Below are 10,143 nucleotides of genomic sequence, written 5' to 3'. Positions count from 1 at the left end.
TGTTTACTTTAATAGCATACCTGCACAAAAGGGTTTAATTTTTGCATTCTTTTCTTCTTGTTTGGTTCATTATTTCCTAGAGTTATTTTATTTATCTTTTAGGTAGTGTTAGTTTGTTTTTCTTTATTGCTAATTGATTTCAATTGTTAGATTAGTTAGCAACATTAGAATTCCAATTTTTGTTTTCTTGTTTAATTTTTTAATTTCCTTTCTAATTTATTTTCCTTGCTCTCTTTTTAGGAATTAGGTGATGTGTATGAGTCACAGTGGTGATCAAGAGTTCAAGGAGGAAGTTGACTTGGAAAATAAACCAACACCTAGGAAACGAGCCACAAGGGGTACTTGGGTACATATAGAGAAAGGAATTCAAGAAGGTGCAATGGCCAATCAAAGAGAAGATGATTTGCCCATATGCGAGTATGCCGCTCACAAGAAACTTGGTGATTTGTCTTGCATAAGGAGACCACCCATTGAGGCAAATAATTTTAAAATTGAAGCATCTACTACTTCTTTGCTTAATAATGTTCAATTTTGTGGTTTGCCTCATGAATATCCTAACATGCATATTTCTAGTTTTCTTCAGTTGTGTGATATGTCTAAACAAAATGGTGTTTCTGATGATGCTTTTCGATTAAGACTTTTTCCTTGGTCTCGTAGAAACAAGGCAAAAGTGTGGTTAAATTCTTTACCCGCAGGTACAATCACTACATGGGATGCTATGGAGGCCAAATTCCTAGACAAATTTTTTCCTCCATCAAAGACCGCAAAATTGAAAAGTGATATAAATAATATTTGTCAACGGGACCAAGAGACTTTGTATGATGCATGGGAGCGCTTCAAGGAACTATTAAGAAGATGCCCACACCATGGATTTCCTACATGGATACAGGTACAGATTTTCTATAATGGTTTAGATTATGGTAATAAACAATTGGTGGATGCAGCTGCAGGAGGTTCTTTAATGAAGAAGAGGCAATCTGAAGCATTTGAATTAATTGAAGAGATGGCCCATAATAACTACCAATATCTAAGTGAAAGGAAACTAACTGGAAGACATCAAGTAAAGGCCGTTGAAGAGGTTGATATTAACAACTTAGGGGCTCAACTTGCAAACCAATTCATGAAGACCTCGAACACTCAATTTGGTCAAGTAGGGGTGAATTCTATCCAATCTACTAATAATTTTTGTGATTTATGTGGTGCTCATGATCATAAGAGTGTGGATTGCCAAGTTGGAAATCCCTTTGCTTCTGATGATGTTAATTGATGTGTAAAATCAACTCGCAAGTGCACGAATCGTTTTCAAGTAATAAAGTGGAAAAATAGGGTTGTCGTACCCAAGGGATTAAGTATTAAGTACCAAAGATAATTAGGTTTTGATAATATTTGAACTAAAATTTAAGATGGCAATTGAAAACTAAATAAACTAAATTAAACAAGAGCAATCAATTAAAATTAGATCAATTTCAAGCAAGAGAGAGAATTGAATAATAATGAATACTAGGGCATTTGATTTCACCACTAACTATTCCAATTTAATTACTTAAATATGTCAATTTAATTAACTAGTAATTTTGTTAACCATACTTAATCACAAAATTAATCAAAAGTAGTTTCCACTCACAATTGATAATATTCACATAACCTAATTTATTCCTTCCGGCCTATAAATTAAATCATGCAAATTCATCAAGCATAGATTAATCAAATAATATGGCATGAGACATAACTATTTTCCAATCAATTATGCATTCATGTAAATCATTGGAGATCCATAATATTATCCTTTTCCAAGCTCAAATATTATTAAAATCATTCATTCCTTCCGGCCTATGAAAGCATTAAGTATACCAATGATTTATTAACAAAACATATTACTAATTAAATAAAACTCAACATATATTAAAATAATTAAACCTTCATAATTAGGGCTACATCATAGCCCTAGCTATGAAAATTAGTTCATGGTAAAAATAATTTCAACATCCATAATTATTAAAAATAATAAGATTCACAATTAAAGAGAAAGGAAAAGAGAATAAAAACTATTGAAGAAATTCCCCTCCAAGAGCTCTAAAACTTTAAAACCCTAGAACTCTTAAGAGAATCTTAGAAACTCCCAAAATTTGGTTTGTTTCTATTTAAGTCTCCTAAAAGCTCTTAAATAACTCTCTAAACTTGTATATCTTCCTTCAATGTGGTGGGGGCTATATATATAGGGCCTTGGGAATCTTTTTCTCTCTTTATTTTCAATGTGGGAGTCTTGGAAGATACCTTTTTTAAGCCATGAAGAGGGTTGGACGAATTTCATGTGTAAGAAGGAAACTGTATATTACTTGCTCTCTACTACTTTCCTTTTATCTAATTCCTCCTGAAAAAAATAGTTAATTAGTCTAATTTACCCTTAATGAAGCATGTGACATGACATGTGCCTCATTAATGATAAATTAACCAATTATTGCCACTTGTTTTTATCTTGGCCCTCAAATTGCCTTAATTCTCTCTTTTGATCAATGGTGGAGATTTAACTAGAATATTCCTTTTTATAAATTTCAAACTTTAAATGATGATAATTCTTTGCTCGCACCTCGAAATCCAAAAATAATGAGACATTTGAAATCCTCAGATTGTAATGATTCATATGACATCCACTTCCATCATGAAATTCCCGATAGAATCTTTATGGAATCTTCAAAGTATCTTTTTGGAATCTTTTTAATGCTTAGTCTGTTCGAGCTCAAATCTTGCTTCCCACCATAATTCAACCCAAGGAATCCATTTTTATGGTGGTTTTCTTAAAATTCTTCCTCTTTTACCTAGATTAGGAAAAATACCTAATTAAGTATCTTTCCATAACAAATTAACACAAACTCACAAATATTAAGCTATAAATATGGCATAAAATCGTCAATATTTTAGACCTAACAAATACCCCCAAACTTAAGATTTGCTAGTCCCTAGCAAAGAAAAAGAATAAGAAAATGAAATTTTATTTAAAGAACATAAGATACTTTAATGAGGTGCCTCAAAGATTGTATAACATATGACTTTTCAAATGGTTTCAAAGTAATTATGTAACTCAATACCTTATATTCTATCCAACATATATGATACTTCCAATGTGTGTGTGTGGAAATCAATTTATACACTTAATTATCATATGCTTGAATAAATTTACAAGAATTAGAAATTGATAATAAAGTATGAACTACCATATGCTTGACTTAATTATCACCCTCCACTAATGTAGGTTAACGCATTACCTTAAATCATTAGGACTTCATGGTTTCTATTGCTAAGGCTAATGGATAAGGCTAAAGAAAGAAAAGGATAGGATATAATAAATCAAATAAAGAAAGCTAAAATTAAATGTCAATGAATAAATTACTTGTAAAATTTGTTTCTTTATTAGAACTTCTTTTCTTATTTTAACTTCAATTTCAATATCCTTTTTCTCCTTTTTATTGTGCATATATTCTTCAAATCACACATATTCTTTCTTTATTTCTTTTTTTTTTCTTTCTTTTTTTTTTCTTTCTTTTCCACTAAGCCCCCAAAATTATTTTTCTTCTTATTGCACATTCAAACCTCCAATTTACACAAAAATGCATACTAGAGCCAAATTCACCAAATACTTAACCTCCAAACTTTATTTTTTCCTTTTTCTCATTTTTTTCTTTTTCAACACTCAAACAAGCTCACAAGCATATATTCATATCAATTCAATTAACGCTCTCTTTGTAGTATGTTCAAGGTAGGAAAAAGAAATTTAAGGCTCAAAAAGGGTAAGTAAATGTGCTTTAATGAAGAAAAGGCTCTAATACATATTTATGCATCCTAAAGGCTCAAATAAGGTACTAGTGGAACATAATGTATTAGGTTGGCTTGAAAGGCTCAAACTTAAACAAAGATGGCCTAAATCATGTTCTTAGTAATGCATTCACCTAGGATTTCGCCTCAAGCAATAATCAAGCAAGTTCTAGAGTTCAATTAATAATAAAGTACTCTAATTCATGCAAACCTTCTTCAAAACACAATCTAAATTATGCATTATTGATTATGTGCTCAAAATTTATTGAAAGTAACAATATGTGAATTTATATTCAAGCATTTAGGCATACACAAAAACAAATCCACCATCTAAAAACCAATTTATTTTCAATCATAGTCTTATCATTGGCTCATTAAAGTACTTAAGAAAACACCACAAAAACAATTTTTTTTTTTTTAATAATGAAGGAAAATAAAAACTAAAACTAACATTTTTGAAAACTTATAAAAACACTTAAATGGACAAGATTTAAAAGATGCAAAGCATGCTTTTCACCCCCAAACTTAAAATGAACAATGTCCTCATTGTGAAAAACATAAAATAAAGCAAAAGTAAACAAAAGGCAAAGAATACTCCCCTTTGAAGACATGGAATGTTCCTCGAAATGTGAAAACTTAGGAAAAACCTACATGTTGCATTTTCCCTACACACCATGCGGCCAAAAAGAAGGGAATGTACCCATGCAAGTTGATGTACTCCAATGAATATTCAAGGTGGTTATACTCGAAAAATCTAACTTTAGACTTGAAATTCTCAACCTTCATCTTTTGCTCTTTTACACCTAAACATCTTAAAACCTTGCAAGAATTCAAATAAAACACATCAAAACATCCTAAAAGAAGAAAACAAAAAAAAAATTAAAATAAATAGATAAATATAAGGTAAAGAAAGAAATTTGGGTTGCCTCCCAAGAGCGCTTGTTTAAAGTCATTAGCTTGACTCCTCCCTTTAACTTAATTAAGATCATCCAAGTAGAGGCTAGTCTCAAGCACTCCACCTTCATAATATGGCTTCAACCGCTGCCCATTCACCTTAAAACTTTCATGTCCCGGTTTGGTGATTTCAATTGCTCCACTTGGAAAAATTTGTACAATATCATATGGTCCACTCCATCTTGATCTTAATTTACCTGGAAACAATTTAAGTCTAGAGTTATAAAGAAGTACCTTTTGTCCAACATGAAAGTTCCTCTTTTTAATCATCTTGTCGTGCCATCTCTTTGTCTTTTCTTTGTAAATCTTTGCATTCTCGAAAGCATCCATCCTAAATTCTTCAAGTTCATCCAATTGCAATAGCCTATTCTTGCCCACAGCCTCTTGATCAAAATTGAGAAACTTGGTTGCCCAATATGCTTTATGCTCCAATTCCACGGGAAGATGACATTCCTTACCAAAAACCAGTTTATACGGAGAAGTACCAATGGGGGTCTTGTAGGCGGTCCGGTATGCCCAAAGTGCATCATCTAGCTTTAAGCTCCAATCCTTTCTTGAAGCATTGACCGTCTTCTCCAAAATCCTCTTTATTTCCCTGTTTGAAATTTCTACTTGCCCACTAGTTTGTGGGTGGTAAGGGGTAGCAATTTTATGCCTAACACCATATTTAGCAAGAAGGGATTCAAATTGTTTGTTACAAAAATGAGTGCCACCATCACTAATGATTGCTCGGGGTGTACCAAATCTAGTAAAAATGTATTTTTTTAAAAATTTCACTACAACTCGTGCATCATTAGTAGGTAGTGCACTAGCTTCAACCCATTTAGAAACATAATCCACAGCAACCAAAATATATTTATTACCACAAGAAGAAGGAAAAGGACCCATGAAATCAATACCCCAAACATCAAACAATTCTACCTCAAGGATATTCTTCAAAGGCATCTCATTCTTCCTTGATATGTTCCCGGTTCTCTGGCACCTATCACACCCTTGCACATAAATATTAGTATCTTTAAACATAGATGGCCAATAAAATCCAGAATTTAAAATTTTTGCTATGGTTTTTCTAGTCCCAAAATGCCCCCCATACTCACTAGAATGACAACTTTTAATAATGGACATTGTCTCTTCTCTAGCAACACACCTCCTAATTATACCATCGGCACACTTCTTAAAAAGATAGGGGTCATCCCAAAAGTAATACCTACTTTCCTTAAGAAACTTATGCTTTTCATATGGTTTTTCCAAACTAGGCGGCATAACATTAGTAACCAAATAATTAACAATGTCAGCATACCAAGGTACATCAAACATACCATCAACCTTAAACACTTTCTCATCTGGAAAACACTCTTCTATATCTCTTTCTTCTTTTTCCTCACTCAATTCCAACCTAGACAAGTGATCAGCTACTAGGTTTTCTACTCCTTTTTTATCCAAAATTTCTAAGTCAAACTCTTGAAGTAACAAAACCCATCTAATTAACCTAGGTTTAGACTCTTTCTTACTCATGAGGTACTTAATTGCACTATGATCGGTATAGACAATGGTCTTAGAACCTAACAAATATGCTCTAAACTTATCAAAAGCAAAGACAATGGCAAGCATCTCTTTCTCAGTAGTAGCATAATTAAGTTGAGCATCATTCAAAGTTCTAGAAGCATAATAAATAACATGCAGTTTTTTATCTTTCCTTTGTCCCAAAACAGCTCCTATAGCATAATCACTAGCATCACACATAATTTCAAAAGGTAGATTCCAATTAGGAGTACACATAATGGGAGCACATATTAATTTTTCTTTCAAAAGATTAAAAGCATGCATGCATTCATCATCAAAAACAAAGGGAACATCTTTATTCAACAAGTTACAAAGAGGTTTAGTTATCTTGGAAAAATCCTTAATAAATCTCCTATAAAAGCCCGCATGCCCAAGAAAACTCCTAATACCTTTTATTGAAGTCGGTGGAGGCAATTTCTCTATAACTTCTATTTTAGCTTTATCTACCTCAATTCCCCTTTTAGAAATCTTATGACCTAAAACTATGCCCTCTTGAACCATAAAGTGACATTTTTCCCAATTAAGCACAAGATTCATTTCTTTACACCTTAGAAGAACCCTAGATAAATTTTGCAAGCAAGAGGTAAAAGAATCACCAAATACACTAAAATCATCCATAAAGATTTCAATGATATCTTCTACCATATCCGAAAAGATGGACATCATACACCTTTGAAAGGTTGCAGGTGCATTGCATAAACCAAAAGGCATCCTTCTATAGGCAAAAGTTCCATAAGGACAAGTAAAAGTAGTCTTTTCTTGATCATCAGGGGCAATAGCTATTTGATTGTAACCGCTATAACCATCTAGAAAACAATAATATTCCTTACCGGCTAACCTTTCTAACATTTGATCAATGAATGGCAAAGGAAAATGGTCTTTTCTAGTGGCCTTATTAAGCTTCCTATAATCAATGCACACTCTCCACCCAGTAACTAACCTAGTAGGAATAAGCTCACTCTTATCATTCTCTTGCACAGTCATCCCACCTTTCTTAGGAACTACTTGAATAGGACTTACCCAATCACTATCCGAAATAGGATAGATAATCCCGGCATCTAAAAGCTTTAAAATCTCACCATGAACCACTTTCTTAAGATTAGGATTAAGCCTCCTTTGATGTTCTACAGTTGGTTTATGGTCTTCCTCCATAAGTATTTTGTGCATACAAATAGAGGGGCTAATACCCTTAATATCAGCTATAGTCCAACCTAGTGCAGTTTTATGTTCTCTTAAAACTTCTAAAAGTTTGGCTTCTTGGTCCTCACTAAGGGTGGATGAAATTATTACCGGCAGGGTATTATTAAATCCTAGAAAAGCATATTTTAAATGACTAGGTAGTGGCTTCAAATCAATTATAGGTGGGTGCTCCACACTCGGTATCTTTCTAGGTCCACTCTCACCTAAATCCTCAAACTTTCCAACATAATCTACCTCACAGTGGGTGGTTATATCTATGATGTTACACTCTTGTTTTTCTTCTTCTGTACATGGTCCAAATAACTCACTCAATCCTAAGGGATCTAAATTACTTTCCTTTGCCATATCATTTACCAATTCATCACATGCATCAACAAGAAAGCAGCAAGAAATTTCATCAAGATTAGGAAATTTAACAACATTAGGGATTTGAAAACTTACCTCCTCATTGAGTACTCTAAGGGTTACTTGCCTTTGTTGTACATCAATTAGGGCACGTCCGGTTGCAAGAAATGGTCTTCCAAGAATGATTGGAATGTTGTCATCTTCCTCCATATCAAGTATCACAAAGTCTGCAGGGAATATGAACTTGTTTACTTTTACAAGTACATCCTCCAATATTCCCCTTGGCCTTTTTATGCTTCGATCTGCCATTTGAAGAGTCACTGTGGTAGGCTTCACATCTCCCACTCCAAGCTTCCTGTAAATGCTATATGGCATCAAATTAATGCTAGCACCTAAATCACAAAGAGCCATAAAATTATAATGTCCAATGTTACACGGGATATCAAAGCTTCCTGGATCTTTTAACTTGGGTGGAATCCTATGGTGTAACCTAGCACTACTCTCCTCACTCAAAGCTACTAACTCATAATTCTCCCACCTCCTCTTGTTTGACAATATCTCCTTCAAAAACTTAACATAGGAAGGCATTTGTTCTAAGGCATCTATGAAAGGGATATTTACATGCAATTGCTTAAATACATCAAGAAACTTTTTAAATTGATTATCTAACTTTGCATTCCTAAACCTAGATGGGAAAGGTGGAGGTGGGGTTTTCTTGTAGGCTTGATTCTTCTCCTCATTTTCGTTGTGCTTGTCAATAGGTTTGGTTAGGTAAGGTGCTGGTTCAACTTTCTTTGATCCAGTTGGTGAGCTCTCGGCCTCTCTTCCATGTGGTGGTATGTACTTTGTTGGTGGAGACTTCATGGCATCACTTAAACCTTCATCTTTTCTCCTATAAGCCTCCTTATGCTCCACATTTGATTTTGAGTTGTCATGTGTGACCAAGTGTGATGTTGAGTCTATAGGGCTCTCTTCATCTTCATCATCAAGAATTACCATCCCTTTGTCACTTTCTTTAGGCTCGGCTACTTGCTTTCCACTTCTTAATGTAATGGCTTGAACCTGCTCCTTTGGGTTCTTCTCCGTTTGGCTTGGCAAAGTTCCTTGACTTCTTTGGAATTGAGTTGCTAATTGACCTATTTGGTTCTCCAAGCTTTTGATTGCAGCCATTTGGTTGTTGAACATTTGACTATGGTTTGTCAATTGTTGCTCAGTTCTCTGCATGAATGAATTAGTATTATTAGATAACTGTTGCAAGGATTGTTCAAGTGAAGAAAATTGAGTTTGAGCTTGAGAAGAATTTTGATTTTGATGTGCAAGTTGCGGCTTTTGGTAGAATGGAGATTGGAATTGTTGTCTTTGAAACCCTCCACTTTGTCCTTGATTAGACCCTTGCTGGTTGTTGTTAGACCATGAAAAATTTGGGTGGTTCCTCCATCCTGGATTATATGTGTTAGAATATGGATTGTTTTGTTGCTTTTGGAAGTTCCCTACAAAATTAACATCATCAGAAGCAAAGGGATTTCCAACTTGGCAATCCACACTCTTATGATCATGAGCACCACATAAATCACAAAATAAAAAATTATTAGTAGATTGGATAGAATTCACCCCTATTTGACCAAATTGAGTGTTCAAGGTCTTCATGAATTGGGTTGCAAGTTGAGCTCCTAAGTTGTTAATATCAACGTCTTCCACGGCCTTTACTTGACTTCTTCCATTTAGTCTCCTCTCACTTGGATATTGGTAGTTATTATGGGCCATCTCTTCAATTAATTCAAATGCTTCTGATTGCCTCTTCTTCATTAAAGAACCTCCTGCAGCTGCATCTACCAATTGTTTGTTACCATAATCTAGACCATTATAGAAAATCTGTACCTGTATCCATGTTGGAAAACCATGGTGTGGGCATCTTCTTAATAGTTCCTTGAAGCGCTCCCATGCATCATACAAAGTCTCTTGGTCCCATTGACAAAAATTGTTTATATCACTTTTCAATTTTGCGGTCTTTGATGGAGGAAAAAATTTGTCTAGGAATTTTGCCTCCATAGCATCCCATGTATTGATAGTACCTGCAGGTAAAGAATTTAACCACACTTTTGCCTTGTCTCTAAGAGACCAAGGAAAAAGTCTTAATCGAAAAGCATCATCAGAAACACCATTTTGTTTAGACATATCACACAATTGAAGAAAACTAGAAATATGCATGTTTGGATCTTCATGAGGCAAACCACAAAATTGAACATTATTAAGCAAAGAAGTAGTAGATGC

The 10,143-nt window shown here is 34.0% G+C and overlaps 2 non-coding genes across 2 annotated transcripts; one reads left to right on the top strand and one right to left on the bottom strand.

Annotated features, from left to right (window-relative positions):
* Positions 1-766: 766 nt before the first annotated feature.
* On the bottom strand, positions 767-873 carry LOC132803934 (small nucleolar RNA R71). Its single transcript, XR_009639221.1, has one exon. It is a non-coding gene; the product is annotated as a small nucleolar RNA R71 (small nucleolar RNA).
* Positions 874-9,766: 8,893 nt separating this feature from the next.
* Positions 9,767-9,873, top strand: LOC125419704 (small nucleolar RNA R71). The gene has a single exon (XR_007238584.1). It is a non-coding gene; the product is annotated as a small nucleolar RNA R71 (small nucleolar RNA).
* The last annotated feature ends 270 nt before the right edge of the window (positions 9,874-10,143 follow it).

The sequence above is a fragment of the Ziziphus jujuba genome, chromosome 5 (assembly GCF_031755915.1).
Source record: "Ziziphus jujuba cultivar Dongzao chromosome 5, ASM3175591v1".
NCBI classification, from domain to species: domain Eukaryota; kingdom Viridiplantae; phylum Streptophyta; class Magnoliopsida; order Rosales; family Rhamnaceae; genus Ziziphus; species Ziziphus jujuba.
This window is presented reverse-complemented; position numbering and strand designations above follow the sequence as displayed.